Source organism: Maniola hyperantus, chromosome 1 (genome assembly GCF_902806685.2).
Source record: "Maniola hyperantus chromosome 1, iAphHyp1.2, whole genome shotgun sequence".
In the NCBI taxonomy this organism is placed as follows: Eukaryota; Metazoa; Arthropoda; class Insecta; order Lepidoptera; family Nymphalidae; genus Maniola; species Maniola hyperantus.
In genome coordinates this window covers 10,622,456-10,639,474 of record NC_048536.1, presented here as the reverse complement: position 1 = coordinate 10,639,474, position 17,019 = coordinate 10,622,456, and the positions used below count along the sequence as shown (strand labels likewise).

The following is a 17,019-nucleotide window of genomic DNA, read 5'->3' as shown; positions in this document are numbered from 1 at the left end:
TTTCCTTTTTCTCTTCATAGATCATGCCCATCACTTTATCCGCATGGATTTAAGTTTAAAAACCATGTGGGAACATCTTTATTTTCCGGGATAAAGGTAGCTTCATATTAGCGCGACGCAAACTATCTCTGTACCTTACGTCAAATCTGTTAAGCAGATGAGCCGTGAAAAGGTAGCAGACAAATAGACAGACAGTCAGACAGATAAGCAAATTTTCGTAATTTATATTAAGTATAGAGTTTTATTTTTGTATTTTCATTCTGGGTTAACGTTAAATCAGGGGATAGGTTTAGGTACTACTGCTACTAGGAAGCATCCCAAACGTTGATTTTGTTGGACGACCAAAATCTCACGACGTATTTATACAAAATATTAAATGTTTTGTCAACAACGAAACAACGAAGAATACCAGAGCTCGCGACGCATATAAAACGATTAATTAAGAAGATCAACAACACTTTGTTAACGCAGATAATAAATACAAACACTAAACTAGATTCAGTCACAATTCCTTAGTGAGAATGCTAACATTATTTTCATTTTTTGATATGTCAGAAAAAACAAAAAGAAAATGGTATACTGATGATTTAGGTTGTTTTAAATACCATTGATTTTTCGGTATAAAAAGTTGCTTATTATCAGTGCCTGGGGGGATCCAAGTACCAAACAGCCAATAGGTTCGCGGGATGCAAGCTATCTCTATAACCGACAGAATCTGTGAAAAGCTCGCAGACAGACACATTTTCTCATTTATAATAGTAGTATGGATTGCAATAATTCTATGTAGGTACCTATACATATAAGTTGATGCCGCCTGACAGCACCAAGCGGGTCATCAGACCTATTTGTAGATCCATTTCACTCAGGATAGTGGGTTGTACGTGAGTTAGTAACACAATAGTGTGTACAAATGTAGTAGGTATGTTTGCTGGGGCATGTGTTTGAACCAACCTTTTTCTGTCTGCCTTGTTCAAATAAATCCATCGTTTTATTGGCACTAGCTTTTACTGTGCGACAATGCGGTTAGAACCATTCTTGCAAAAATCAGACTTTTGCTGTAATATCATCCATTTGGGTAACTGTTGTGAAATTGTATCTATAATAACTGACTGTTGTTGGTAGGTATATTTGTCTGTCACTAGTAACCGCCCGCGGATTCGCTCCCGTGGGAATTCCGAAAAATCTGATCTTAATAGTAATTGTCTACATTATAAAGCGAACCTCTGTGCAAACAGTTTTCTAACAAGATTTGTGCTGTGCTAAGATTCATCAAAATCGGTCACGTAGAACGCGAGATATGCTTGAATGAAGCAGAGGACAAAAGCCAGAATTTCCTTTGCAAAAATTCATCAGTCTGTCTGTTTGTCTGCTTGCTTTACACGGTCCATCCGTTTAACCGATCTTAATGAAATTTGGTACATGGATAGCATGCAACACGGGGATAGACATATATTTTTTTTGTTCCGTGAAAATAAAATAGTTCCCACGGAATTCTTAAAAATCCAAAATCCACATGGGTGAAATAGCGGGCAGGGCATCAGATTTTTGGCACCTCGGACACATACATAGGCTACTTTTTATCCCGGAAAGTTCCCACGGGATTAATAAAAAAACCAAAATCATGTTACGAGCATCATGTAGGTGCAAATTTTAATACCTATTCTCTTGCATTATTGAAAGCATATGGATAACGTAACAGCTAATCTGTGACTTTACGTCAGCGATCATAACACAAAGACAGATGCCAAACTAATGATGACCTATAGGGCATTAAGGCAGCTCAGTTCGGTGCTTTCTTCATACAAACGTAGGAGGGAAAATACAACAATATTCGATATTGTACGCACAAAACTAAGAATTATATCGATTTATCTCGTCATTATCTAGGTTCAATGATATCTAAAACATTAAAAAAAAATTTGATTTAAAAGTTACGAGCCTCAAAAGATTCCTATTTTAACACTAAATCTATGACAACTTTGGGCGTAAATAAATAAGATTAGGGATATGAAAATTCTAAAACAATTTATCATTACACGTAGTTTATTTATTCATTAGTTGAAATAACTTTACTTTGCAAACCTAAATTCAGTAGTTTTTTCTCAAAAATACTTTTCCCAAACTACTGTTCAACCCTTTTCAAGCGCTAGATTTCGGCTAAAATCATCATGCTTCTCACCCCAAAACATTAGACACCGCGCGGGTGGCGGAGGGAAGGGCCAGCCCAGCGGCGCGCGGCTGCGCGTGTAATATTGTAGTTTCTATGACGACAACTGTTGTTATGTTTTCAAAAACAAAAGTCGTAATGATTTTATAAAATTAATTTTTATTCGTTTATTAATTCAGTGGCTATGCAAATGTGTAGAAGATTGAGCAGAGCAGAGTCAATAAGTCCTTCAAATACTTATTGCATTTTGTACATTGACCTCTGGAATTTGAAATTTGGACACCAATTTTATTCATTGGTTTATTGACCTGACTTTGTTGTTGAGGTCCTAGTAGGGATATCTACTCGTGTGGTCCTAGTACAATAGGTAAGTAACTTTGTTTAGTTATTTATTTTATCTAATTTTAAAAAACCGGCAAGTGCGAGTTGCTCGCGCACCAAGGGTTCCGTACTCAGGTATTTTTTTGACATTTTGCTCCATAAATCAAAAACTACTATGCATAAAAATAAATAAAAATGTGTTTTAGAATACACAAGTAAAGCCCTTTCATATAATACCCCACTTGGTATACTTATTATACATTGAAAATTGAAAATACTAATTATTTTTTCATTAACACACTTTAATTTTTTTTTGTAAGTTGTTATCACAAATCTATGGTTTTTGGATTTATTCCTTTACTTGTGCTCTAAGACCTACGTACCTACTAAATTTCATGATTCTGGGTCAACGGGAAGTATCCTATAGTTTTGTGTGACAGATACGACACAGACGGAGAGACGGAAAGACAGACAGACAACGAAGTGATCCTAAGGGTCCCTTTTTTCCTTATAAAGTACGGAACCCTAAAAAGGTACCTGTATATGTATAATAATATAGGTAGGTAGGTACCTACCTGGTGGTATTTCTTTATATTTTTAGGGTTCCGTACCTCAGAAGGAAAAAACGGAACCCTCTGTCTGTCTGTCTGTCGGTCCGTCTGTCCGTCCGTCCGTCTGTCCGTCCGTCCGTCCGTCCGTCCGTCCGTCCGTCCGTCCGTCCGTCAGTCCGTCCGTCCGTCCGTCCATGCGTCTGTCGGTCCGTCCATCGGTCCGTCTGCCCGTCCGTCTGTCCGTCTGTTCGTCTGTCCGTCTGTCTGTCTGTCCGTCTATCTGTCTGTCTGTCTGTCTGTCCGTCTTACAAATAAAGTACGCAACGCTTCGTACAAATAGTACTTTTTTATTTATTTACTAGCTGACGCCCGCGACTTCGTCCGCGTGGATGTAGGTTTTCAAAAGCCCGTGGGAACTCTTTTATTTTCTGGGATAAAAGAAGGCAGGTCATGCCTGTCGTAGAGGTGATGGCCGTTGGAGCCGGAAAGTTCTTGAGTGGAGACCGCGTAGGTATAAGTAAGCGTAGTGTGGGACGCCTTCCAGCACGATGGACCGACGATATACAGAGGCTGGCGGGAAGTGGCTAGGTGAGGAAGGCTGAGGACCGGGTGTGGTGGCGCTCTTTAGGGAAAGCCTATGTCCAACAGTGGACGACCGCAGGCTGATGATGATGGAAAAAATCACGTTGATCCGTTGCACCCCTCACACGTCCCTATCCGCCTTCTCCACTCCTGTCACGCTGGCGAATAAGTTTGGAATAGAATAGGATTTCGATGGAGTGCGTGGATTTTTGTGAACGGAGTTCAACCATGTAGTCGTGGTTTGGTACAATAGTAAATGGTACAATATTAATTCACCAACAACAGTTCCTAAAACCCATAGAATAGGAGTGCAGTACCCTGCAGCATCAGTATTGAAGAGTTGGAACTTAAAATTCAATAATGGTATATATGTTTGGCATCTACAATATTATCTCACAATCAACAGTGGCTTAGGAGTGCAATACCCTGCATCATCAGGGTTGAAGAGTTGGGATATCGAGTTGAATTATGAAGTCGTTGCTTGGTACCTAAACCAGAGATAGTTTATTCTAAGCGTACCTTTAATATCAATTCAACATCAACTATTCCTAAAACAGCTGATTGAAATCCAAAAGTACAAAAGCTACCCGTCATTATTATGATGATGGTTGAGAAGTTGGAACTTGAAGTTTTAACATGTATGGTTTCTAACAAAAAAGAATGAATGAAATCGGACTACGCGTTAATGAATTACAGCTCAGTATACATTTTAACTTTCAACCCCTCTCCTAAGGGAACCATGCTGAATTTCGGGATAAAAAGTATCCTATATTCTTCCTCATAGTATGACGTCAAATCGTACCAAGTTTCATTGGAATCCATTCAGTAGTTTCAGCGTGATGCGCGGCCGTGATACAGACATACAGACAGACAGACAAAAATGAAAAAAATTCCAGTTTTGGGTTCAGTATCGATTATAGAGTGCCCTCGAAAAAAAAATTTCAAAATATCTTCAATGTACAGAATTTCACCTGTTACAGTTTTATTATAAGTAATAAAATAATAATAATAATATTGATTCAGATACAAGTTAGCCCTTGACTGCAATCTCACCTGGTGGTAGGTGACGATACAGTCTTGCTTACGACTATTTCGGATCGGAAATTCTTGGATTCAGGTTAAATGCAGTGCAAAAAGAGAGATCATTAGGATTCCGTACCTCAAAAGGAAAAAGGAACCCTTATAGGATCAGTTTGTTGTCTGTCTGTCTGTCCGTCTTACAAACAAAGTACGCAACGCTTCGTATAAATAGTACTTTTTTATTTATTTATTCAGATACAAGTTAGCCCTTGACTGCAATCTCACCTGTTGACAGACATAGAAACGGCGAGACTAGTATATTTTAGTTACTTTCACAGCATTATGTCATATGGCATATTATTAGAAAAGAAAAAGAAAGAAAAGAAAAAACGTTTATTTTTTAAAGCTGTACCACACATTACCAGTTACCAACTGGTTAGGTTATCCCAGCGCCTCTTATACTTGAGTAATAAAGTCAAAAAACCTCAAGTAGAAGAAGCGCCGGAATAAAGTATGTCATGTGTGGCACAACCCAAAAAAAAGGTCTATCAACACTATATTTTACAAATCCAACAACTGACAATCGAAAAGAGTAATTTATTACCTATTTTGAACAAATCATTTGACTTTGACTTTTGATCCCGGAAAATCAAAGTTCCCACGGGATTTTTAAAAAACCTAAATCCACGCGGACGAAGTTGCGGGCATCATCTAGTGCATACTAAATAGTTTTTGATTTATCATGCAAAATGTCAAAAAATACTATTTACCTATTTATTTATTTTTATTTTTCACTAGCTGCCCCGGCGAGCTTCGTACCGCCTAACAGTCGATTCTTTTTCAGGAATTTTTTAAAAATTTTCTCTCCGTAAGAACCATATTCGTACTTCAAGGAATATTATAAAAAAAGAATTAGCGAAATCGGTTCAGCTGTTCTCGAGATTTGCGATCAGCAACACATTTAGCGATTCATTTTTATATGTACCGAAATTCTAGTTACATAGTAGTAATAAATTAAGTTACATTGTAAATGCTTATCTCTAAACAGAGATTTAGAGATAACATTTTACTATTGTAGTACGGAAACCTCGGGGCGCGAGTCTGACTCGTACTTGGCCGGTCGGTCTGTCGGTCGGTCGGTCGATTTATTTTAGAATGCATCGTATCGACAGCTGGTGGTAGTAGTTTACATATATCCTACTAATATTATAAACTAGGTGAAGCTATGATAGCCTAGTGGTTAGGACGTCCGCCTTCTAAACGGAGGTCGGGGGGTTCGATCCCGGGCACGCACCTCTAACTTTTCGGAGTTATACGCGTTTTAATTAATTAAATATCACTTGCTTTAACGGTAAAGGAAAACATCGTGAGGAAACCTGCATGCCGAGTTCTCCATAATGTTCTCAAAGGTGTGTGAATTCTACCAATCCGCACATGGCCAGCGTGGTAGACTATGGCCAAAACCCTTCTCACTCTGAGAGGAGACCCCTGCTCTGTAGTGAGCCGGCGATGGGTTGATCATGATGATGATGAGGTGATGCCCGCGACTTCGTACGCGTGGAATTAGATTTTTAAAAATCCCGTGGAAACTCTTTGATTTTCCGGGATAAAAAGTAGCCTATGTCACTCTCCAGGTCAACCATACCCATGCAAAAAATCACTTCGATCCGTTGCTCTGTTGCGACGTGATTGAAGGACAAACCAACGAACCAACAAACAAACACACTTTCACATTTATAATAGGTGTAGTGATGTGTGTGTGTGGATGTTTGGATGTTTGTTACTCAATCACACAAAAACGGCTGAACGGTTTTGGATGAAATTGGGAATGGAGATAGATAAAAGTGTTAATTAGAATAGAATAGAATAGAATAGAATGTTTTTTTATTCATGTAAACTTTTTAAAAGTGCTTATGAATAGTCAGGTTTAATTTACCACTGGTTCGGAATGCCGTTCCTACCGAGAAGAACCAGCAAGAAACTCGGCGGTTGCTCTTTTTAATTTTTCAATTTACAATGTTATTATACCGTACTATACAAGCCATTGCACCCCCGTGCATTGCGTCAAATCCAAGCTTTTTTATCGTTTACATAGTCTGCGACTGTATAATATGCTTTTTTTAGGAGCATACTTTTAACACATTTTTTAAACTTGTGTAAAGGCAAGTCTAAAATTGCTTGTGGAATTTTATTATAAAATATTACACTCATTCCCACAAATGACTTTCGCACCTTCCAGAGGCAGAGCGCAGGAGTAGCTAGCTTATTTTTGTTTCTAGTTTGCCTATCATGGAGATCACTGATTTTTTTGTAACTGTGAATGTTTTGTCGTACAAAAATTATATTATTGTAAATATATTGGGAAGCTACTGTAAGAATACCTATTTCCTTAAATATCTCTCGTAGGGAATCGCGCGGTTTTAAATTATAAATTGCACGTATTGGTATATAATTAAATTTAGGGTATACCCTAAATTAACACATAGGCTACTTTTTATCCCGGAAAATCAAAGAGTTCCCACGGGATTTTTAAAAACCTAATTCCACGCGGACGAAGTTGCGGGCATCAACTAGTAATAAAATATAATTTGGACTTATCCGAATTCCGAAAGTCAGGGTTGTCAAATCACACTTATATTATAAAGGCGAAATTTTGTATCTGCGTGTGTGTGTATAGGTTTGTTACCCTACCCTTTCACGCAAAAAGTACAAGACGGATTTGGCTGAAATTTGAAATAGTGATCGCTTTTGAAAGAGTTCTCGTGGGATTAAAAAACCACTATATCCTCGCGGACGAAGTCGCGTGTATCATCTAGTTACAAATATAAGTATGTAGGTCATATTGTGTGCTTAGACAATTTAATTATATACTTGAGTTTTCATGTAACAGAAACAAAAATGGATTGGCGGAAGAGGAAAAAGAAACGGTTTAGACTCGCAAAAGCAAATCGCTTGCAAAGAGGAGATCTATTAAAATTCATCAGAATCTTTCCAAACCATAATATTATCTTGTGATGATAATGCCATTACTTTTTCGGGGTTATTCCCGTGAGTCACACCCGACGTGAGTAACAATGTGACTCGACGGGAATTTTATTTGACTGAATATGTACTTTTCCGGGATGCTGAATTTGATAATGACATTTATTTTCAAATCCAAAATAGCAGACATGCACTTTTCACAAAAAATAGAAATGGGTGTCGTTTTCAGGTTTTCCAGGATGCTGGTTTTGATAATGACATTAATTTTTTAATCTAAGATGGCGGGCCAGCACTTTTTATAAAAAATAGACGCGAGTGTCGTTTTTAAGGTTCTCCAGGATGGTGAATTTGATGATGACATTTATTTATTTTTAATAAATACTTATATATTATACTTCTATTTTAGTGGATCACAGGATTTTCTTTGACAAGGAAACGACAAAGCAAAAAATCGAATTGAATTAGATTATGATGCTATCACACCGTACCATTTAGAGCCAGCTTCTGAAAATTTGACACTGTGTTTGTAAGTTGATATTATTTAGATACTAGCTAATGCCCGCGACTTCGTCCGCGTGGATTTCACATTTTTCAAAATCCCGCGGGAACTCTTTGATTTTCCGGGATAAAAAGTAGCCTATGTGTTAATCCAGTTAAGAATTCAAAATTTCATTCAAATCCGTTCAGCCTTTTTTGCGTGATTGAGTAACAAACATCCAAACATCTACACTTTCACATTTATAATTCCACTAGCTGCCCTGGCGAACTTCGTTCCGCCTACGGCCTAACAGTCGATTCAAATTTTTCAAATTTTTCTCTCGGTAAGAACCATCCTCGTACTTCAAGGAATACCTAATTTAAAAAAAGAATTAGCGAAATCGGTTCAGCTGTTCTCGAGATTTGCGATGACATTTAGTGATTCATTTTTATATTATAGACTAGCTTATGCTCGCGACTTCGTCCGCGTGGGCTACACAAAATTTTGAACCCCTATTTCACCCCCTCCAGAGTTGAATTTTCAAAAATCCCTTCTTAGTGGATGCCTGCGTCATAATAGCTATCTGCATGCCAAATTTCAGCACGATCCGTCCAGTATTTTGAGCTGTGCGTTGATAGATCAGTCAGTCAGTCAGTCACCTTTTTCTTTTATATATTTAGATTAGGATTAGGATAATATAATTATTATGTTACTAGCTGCCCCGACGAACTTCGCACCGCCTACAGTCGATTCTTTTTCAGGACTTTTTAAAAAAAATTCTCTCCATAAGAACCATCCCCGTACTTCAAGGAATATTATCAAAAATAATTAGCGAAATCGGTGCAGCTGTTCTCGAGATTTGCGATCAGCAACACATTCAGCGATTCATTTTTATATAATATAGAGATTTACTATTTGTTGTCAGATTTGTCAATGCTGAATTATGTTGTATTTTAGTGACTCAAGACATTCCTTTTAGAAGAAAACAAGGAAAATAAAATGAATGTGCCCAATATACGTACCACTGAAATCCAACATGATGCTGCAACATTCAATTCTGTACTAAATATTGAAAGGTCTACCATACCATACTTGTAAGTTGTTATGCTATGTTTTTTGCATACATTCTATATAGATAATACTCACAATATAATTATGTTGATTGTATGTTTATTAATTCCAGAAATGAAATGGAGAGCTTCAATAGTTCTGCGTCGAATGATACATCTAATGTGACTGTTGAAACAGAAAATGATACATATTGTGTTTATGTGTGTAGTGGGCTTTTAGAGGGAAATTGAATTGTACCTACTTCCTACTTATAAAAAATAAAATTTTCATTTTTGAGATCAAAGTGGAATTTATTTTGACTTTTGTATACACAAGTAGATAGTATATATAGTTTTTAGTCGCTACTAATAGATAAGTGTAGGCAACAAAAGTTATTTTCACAGACAAACGAATGTGTAATCATGTGTTCCTAATAGGTAATCCGCCAGCACAGAGAATTCAACTCCTAGAGTACGCATATACAAGGTTTTACATGAAAACAAAATCGTAAAATGTTGGCGGGGGACAGGGGAGAATGCTTTGTTGTGATTGGTGGACTGACTAATCAAAACAATGTGCGGAATGAGGGTACCGAACGGGCGTGGGCGATGATTCATTTAAAATTCCGTGGGATCACCACGATTTAGCAATGCAATTCCTTAGGTACAGCATCAGGGTCGAGAAGTGGGTCTTCGAGTTCAATGATAAAGTCTTTACTTGGTAGATATAGGTACCTACCTCCAATATCAATTTATAACCGACAGTTTCAAAATCCCATAAGTTTTGGTGGTCATGTCCCCTGCAGCATCAGGATTGAGGAGTTGAAATCCTGTGTGTCCTATATAAAATGACATTTTATATAGGACAATGTCGCAAAGTTTCTTTATCAATTAAAAAAAATACCCAAATCGGTTCAGAAATCTCGGAGATTTCTGTGTACATAGGTAGAAAAACACAACTCCTTTTTTAAAACTCGGTTAAAAAGTATCCTTTGTTAATCCTCTACTTGTCTGTAAAAGTCCCGTCAAAATAGGTTCTGCCGTTCCGAAGATTAGCCCGTTCAAACAGACAGACAGACAGACAGTTTTTAAAAACGTTTGATTCAGCTGTTATGGTACAGTTCAAATAACAATATTATGAGCTTGCGGTAGTTATTTCGAAATTACAGACAGACACTTCATAGAAGTATGGATTTCTATAATATATACGAGTTGTTTATACACGCTGAGGCAGTAGTTACCTAATAGGTATGTATGTAAGTGAGATTTTATAGTATTCATCAAAAGATAAGTAGGTAATCATTATCATTCAAAAAAAATTAAAAAATATTTATTTCAGTAGGTAAAACAATTTCACATAGTGCGTAGTAATTGGGACCATCCCAGTAACTGTTTTAGTATTGCTACGAGTACTCGTGGCAGGCGACCCCGCTCTTCCATAAAATCTTATACAATAATAATTGAAATAAGTAGTTCCTTCATAAATCATATATTTACAAAAATTCATCGGTGACATCTGTCCAACTATCTGTGTGCCATCATCAATATATCCGGACGCTAGTGTGAGCGCATGCACTCGCTACACTGCTCATCACTGAGTCTATCTCTTTCTATCACAATGTTAGGTGAAATAGCATACAGGTTACCCACGTGGGCCGAGCAGTTCGGACGTGCATCCAGCGTCACCTTAATGATTGAATCTACTGATAATGCGTTTAATCGTGTTTAGTTAATGGCCCGCGTGTAACTACTAATGTTTATTTTATGGCATCTAACTGAATTATATCACATGTAACATACACTACAATATACAACATGTTTTGTAGAGTACCCATATCCAATACACACTAATATTATTAATACGAATATATATTATTATACTTTTATAATATTATAATAATAATATTATAATACTTTTCACGGCCCATCCATTGATTTTACTTTGACGAAATTTGTTACATAGAATGCTTGCATCTCGGAGACGGACATAAACTATAGTTTTTCAAACGTAAATCCACGCGGTCGAAGTCGCGGGCCTCATTTAGTCTATCACTAGCACTACTTATACCTATTATAAATGCGAAAAAGCGTTTGTTTATTGGTTTGTTCTTCAATCATGTCGTAACGACTAACGGATCGATGTGATTTTTGCATGGGTATGGTTAAAGACCTGGAGAATGACATAGGCTACTTTTTATCCCGGAAAATCAAAAATTCCCACGGAAACTTACATGGACGAAGTCACGGGCATCAACTAGTACCTATTCTATATGTTTACTTCAGGGTATTCATACTATGTAGTAGGTACCCGCATAAGTGTGCGTGAGTAATTGAAACAATTTTCTAAACAATGTGGAAAGATCCTATATATAACACTAAACTCACTCAAGCCTTCACAGCAACGTGTCTGTCTAATCACATTAATCATATTAACGTAAAGTTGTGCCGGGAACCTACTTATTTCTTACTTCAGGGTTGTGTAATAGACGCTTGAGAACTCAAGAGTTGGCCAGCTTCTAAACCTGTTTCCCTACTTTAACACTTGGCACTCTCCGTAACACAGGTACAGTACGCGGCTGAAAGTAATGTACATCGGCCTTCAGAATGACATTTCGGCTTTGTAGAGCGTTGTCTCTGTCACTCTTACCTAAATGACGTGTTGTCGGTCTCAACAAAAGAGACAACAATCTGCTATCTCCTTCTAAAGTTCGATGTACATTACTTTCTGCCGCGTACTGTACATCTACACAGAGATAGATTTTCTGAAATAAAATAATAGCAGTTTTAAGCTATAATAGTTAGCTTTAGTAGTAGATATTATTTATAGACATATCTATATAATAAATTTATAAAAACACATTTTTTAGACGTCTTTTGACATATTCATTCATCATCATCATGATCAACCCATCGCTGGCTCACTACAGAGCACGGGTCTCCTCTCAGAGTGAAAAGGGTTTTGGTCATAGTCAACCACGCTGGCCATGTGCGGATTGGTAGACTTCACACACCTTTGAGAACATTATGGAGAACTCTTAGGCATGCAGGTTTCCTCACGATGTAAATATTCAGTAGGTAATAAAAAATATACAAATAAGTTTTCCAAGAGCTATGACGTTATTAAATCGGGATCATCTATAACCTGACTACCGTACCGTAGTGAGTGACTAGAGTACCTACTATAGTAGGCGTGAAATTTAACTCCTCACGCGCCATTTTAACTTTTTGCATCAAATTTCATGTCAAAAGTACGATTTTTGTCCTTATTTTAAAGGTGAACCTACTTTCAACATGATAATTGGCCCATAGAGTTAAAATGACGCGTGAGGTGAATTTTTTTATGCCTACTTTGAATAAATAATTTTAGTTTTGAATTTTAAATTTTTTGCTGATTAGATTAGGTAAATGAAACAAAATTTTACAATTATTGGCGTTCATAATATAATGTGACCAAAAATAAATTAAAGTGATAAACAAAATTACTGTCACTGTCAACAAGGACATTGATTTGGTTATTTTAATTCTTAGAGCATTTCACATTTCAAGGATAAATCGATAGTTCAAAAAATTGTATTGAGTAGCAATATTGTAGCTTCTATTATTAAGGTAAGTGTAGATAAAGGCATATATTACACGCACAACTAAAACGCTTAACGTTAAACACGAAAGTTTTAATTGAATTGCTAACCCGCGGTGTGTCTTAATTTGTTTATTTGTTCTAATTTCAGATAACCGCTTAATTATGTACTTTGAAATTTAAACCATTTCATTGTTATCCCTATAAGGGTTTGTTTAATGAACTTTACAATATATTTTTAGACTACCTGATGCCTGTGATTTCCTACGCGTAGATTTAGGTTTTTAAAAACCCCGTGGGAATCCTTTTCCAGAATAAAAAGTTGAATTTTCCATAATAAAAAATAGCCTGTGTCGCTCTCCAGGTCTTTAACTATAATATAACCATGTAAAAAATCACATCGATCTGTTGCAATCAAACAAACACAATTTTTAATTTTATAATGTGGGTATAGTAATAATAGTACTAAGCTGATGATTTAGATTTTATTAAAGACCACCACGTTGGAATTTTTGAAAATCTTTTCTTACTTTTCTTTCTTCAACGTTAAATAGACAACCTACTAACAAAATGTCTAGTATCCAGAACCACTGGTTTGAGCTGTGAACGTGGGTCAGTTTCTCCTTTTATTATTAGTATAGATTTCTTATTAGGTAGGTATGTTGTAGAGTGTTTCAGACTTATAAAAGACAGTGCCGTGTCTAACTGACTGTCATGCAAAACCAACCAGTGGACCCAGATAAAAAAAGAAATAACCCACGAAGGGGATGGCGGGGTCTTACAGACCCCGCCATCCCCTTCTAACCTAACCGTTCCGAGTCGGAGTGCCCCAAGTCCCGAGCTCGCTTCACTCGCTCTTGATGGTGGGAGCGGGGGGGAGGAAAGAGACCCCCCACCATAGTGGTGGTCTCTTCTCGGCGACCGGGGCCCGTCGACGGAGCCCCGCTGTGCGGGGCTTTTTTTTTCTGGGTGGTAAAAAAAGAAATAACCCACGAAGGGGATGGCGGGGTCTGTAAGACCCCGCCATCCCCTTCTAACCTAACCGTTCCGAGTCGGAGTGCCCCAAGTCCCGAGCTCGCTTCGCTCGCTCTTGATGGTGGAAGCGGGGGGGATGAGAGAGACCCCCTACCATAGTGGTGATCTCTTCTCGTCGATCGGGGCCCGTCGACGGAGCGGAGGAGGGGCTCCTTTTTTCTGGGTGGAAAAAGACCCCCCATTATAGTAAGCTGTCTCTTCCGTCGGCCCGGTCGACATATAAAAGATTTGGTGAATTCTTAAAGTATTTATCAAACAGTTCATTTTATCAAACAATTCATTTTATCAAAAAAAAAGTGCGATATGTTGTTTTACTAATTAACACGATTAAAGAAATCAATTGTTTGTCAAATGATATTTTATGAAATAACAATTTGTCTGGTAATTTGTTTTATCAAATGAATTATTTGTAGAAACATAAGTTTTATAACGATCATAAAACGATTCATAATTTTGCCAAAATTTGTTTGGGAAATGAAACTTTGTCATTTGTTTTTTGTCAATTGATCGGTCACCAAATCAACCACTTACCTAATCTAACTTTAAAAGCGAGTGTTTGATTTTAGAGAATAATAATTCTAATGGATAAAATACGTTTAAATTCACATTAAAAGTAATTAATTAACTTTGATGTTAAGTAAATTAGAAAGCAACACAATATAGGGAGCACATCTTTTGCTTAAGTGGCTTGTGTACTCGTGTAACTATAATGTATTACCTAAAATATATCCCTAATTCAAGCTGCGGTTCCGTTTGGTTTACTTGAATGAGCCATATTTCCTTACAAAGACGCTATGTCGCGGTGAGTGCCAAGTACTAAATAAAGCAAGGAAGTGTTTAGGAGCTCTACTGACCACATCTTGAGTTAAGTTCCCGTGTTAAAGATAATAGGATATATTATGTACTCTGAAAATAGTAGATGAACGGTGAATAGAATTTAGGGTTAGTTCCAATAACATTAGGTACCTACAGTGCCACTAGAAAATTGCCATTTCAACCTGTCACGCATTATGCGTAATTACTTACACCAAAGATATTATAAATAGGTAATAATACAAAAACCAAAATTATGTTAAAAATTAATCTTTAATCTAAATATATAAAAGGAAAAGGTGACTGACTGATCTATCAACGCACAGCTCAAACTACTGGACGGATCGTGCTGAAATCTGGCATGCAGATAGCTATTATGACGTAGGCATCCGCTAAGAAAGGATTTTAGAAAATTCATCCCCTAAGGGGGTGAAATATGGGTTTGAAATTTGTGTAGTCCACGCGGACGAAGTCGCGAGCATAAGCTAGTACTGTATAAAATAAAACGATAAATCAATATTATTCACATAGCCAAATTAAAAACGTTTAATTGACTTATTGTAACGATACTCAACTGGCATACTAAAATATTATAAAATTTTAATATGCAAAATAGTACAAAATTTTTGCTATAAATTTATCGAAATTAGGTTAGTACATATCAGCAGTAAAGTATTTCACATAAGGATATAAAGGTTCACTTTTAAGAGTTTCAATTTTAACTCATAACGCATAACGTTGGCAAACATTGGGAATCGAGGATATACGCCGCACGGGTTATCGGGAGCGAAGACAGACAGAGATGCGCGGGGCCGCGTCGAGGCGTTGTGTGCGCGCCGCGCTAGTTAAAGCGTAATAGCGCTCGGAGCGTTCATTGCTGAACTAGCGTTGCGTGCGGCATCGCACGCGTCGGTCGAGACGGTGAGTGTGCGCGTTCGTCGTTGCGTAGTGGCGCTCATAGCGTGCTCTATTCAAACGGCGATGTGGAAATAGAAAATATAATTTACTTATTGTAACTTATGTGCTGGGGCGACACATGAGGTTTATAATAAAGAATGCTAATTTGAGAATGGGACCACTTTGAGTACAAGGATACATTTCTTATATTATAGGGCGATACTTTTTAAAGTCTGAGAGCGATTTATGGTTGAACTGACAATTTGGCTGCTTAGGCGGAGAAAACCGCGTGTCCCTCGGGATGTGTTTGGTGAATCTTTGCTTGAGGTGGCTTTCAGTGTTATTAGTGATCTATCTGACATTCTTCTGAAGACTTCTATCATTCCGTGGTGATTGCAAACACTGACAAGGTACATAAATGCTGAAGATGGGATTAGGCCTGTGGATATAGTCTCCCTCGCTTCGGCGTTTGTATCGCAGTGCGCCTGGCTCTGTTTGGCGTCTGACTATCAGTTAGATGTTAGATAGGGATTAGGCCTGTAGATGCCATGGTGAGCCTTGTTCATTCTTGACAATAGTTTGCTATGTTTGAATTTGTGATTACATCGGCGTGCGTTCACACATAGTGCGAACGTATGTTAATGGGGTTGCATTCAAGTATAGTGGATGTTAAATTGAGTTGTAGGCCCATGTACTAAATCTGCAGTGAGCCTGGCTCGTCTTTAGGATTTAATTACATTGGAAACTAGAATAGGATTGGCTAGCGATGGCAGATCATACGGCTATTTCTGGTTTTGTCTTGTTCTGGTATCCTGTGTTTACTTTTGAATTATTTGCTGGTATGCGTTGGAGCGCGTTGGAAGACGCTTATGCGAAGGAGACCCAGTGCCTTTGATGCTTTGTGATTCTTATATGAAGAAGAACCTAGTATCTCGGGCTTTGTGAATCCTTTGCTGAGTTGATTCTAGCATGCTTTAATAGCTACCAATCACAGTGGGCAGGTAATGCTGCTGTTCTGTTTGTACTCTGACATGCGTTGGAATACTTAACCACCTTGTGGTGTTTACTGAATACACGCACAATATAAATGCAACATTATTATACCAATACATGAATATTGAAGGTTGGGTTAAGGCCTGCGGATATTCCCGCAGTGAGTCTGACTCTCCTTGAAACCTATTAACAGGTCTGTAGTGGGAGAGCACCACTCTAAAAATGCTGTATCAGCTATGGCTGCATCGTGGGATCATAAGAGGCACGCACCTCTTTCTAAAGTATGCTTGCATACGTTGCGCCGTTTATCAAATGATGACGTTGTGGGGGGGGGGGGGGGGGGGGCTACTGTTCGTTGGTATTTTATGTACTTAGTGTCATAGGATACTAAGGGAAGGAAGAAGCTCACCGTACATGGCGCGGAGGGGCTATGTACCATCATTTACTTTTTAATTCCCCAAGTAAATGATGCCATCCTTCCAAGCTTCTATCCCAAAGGGGTTAGCAGTTTGGAGCAACAAGTCTTCCAATTCGCGAACTCCGTAAAGTCGTTG

At 37.8% G+C, this 17,019-nt stretch overlaps 1 protein-coding gene and 1 long non-coding RNA gene across 8 annotated transcripts in view; one reads left to right on the top strand and one right to left on the bottom strand.

Annotated features, from left to right (window-relative positions):
- The window catches only part of CadN (neural cadherin), a 452,548-nt gene that overhangs the window by 146,331 nt on the left and 289,198 nt on the right, over window positions 1-17,019 (bottom strand). The window lies entirely within an intron of this gene.
- Window positions 2,274-9,420, top strand: LOC138403029 (uncharacterized). Its single transcript, XR_011237334.1, has 4 exons — window positions 2,274-2,534; window positions 8,030-8,149; window positions 9,059-9,195; window positions 9,285-9,420. It is a non-coding gene; the product is annotated as an uncharacterized lncRNA (long non-coding RNA).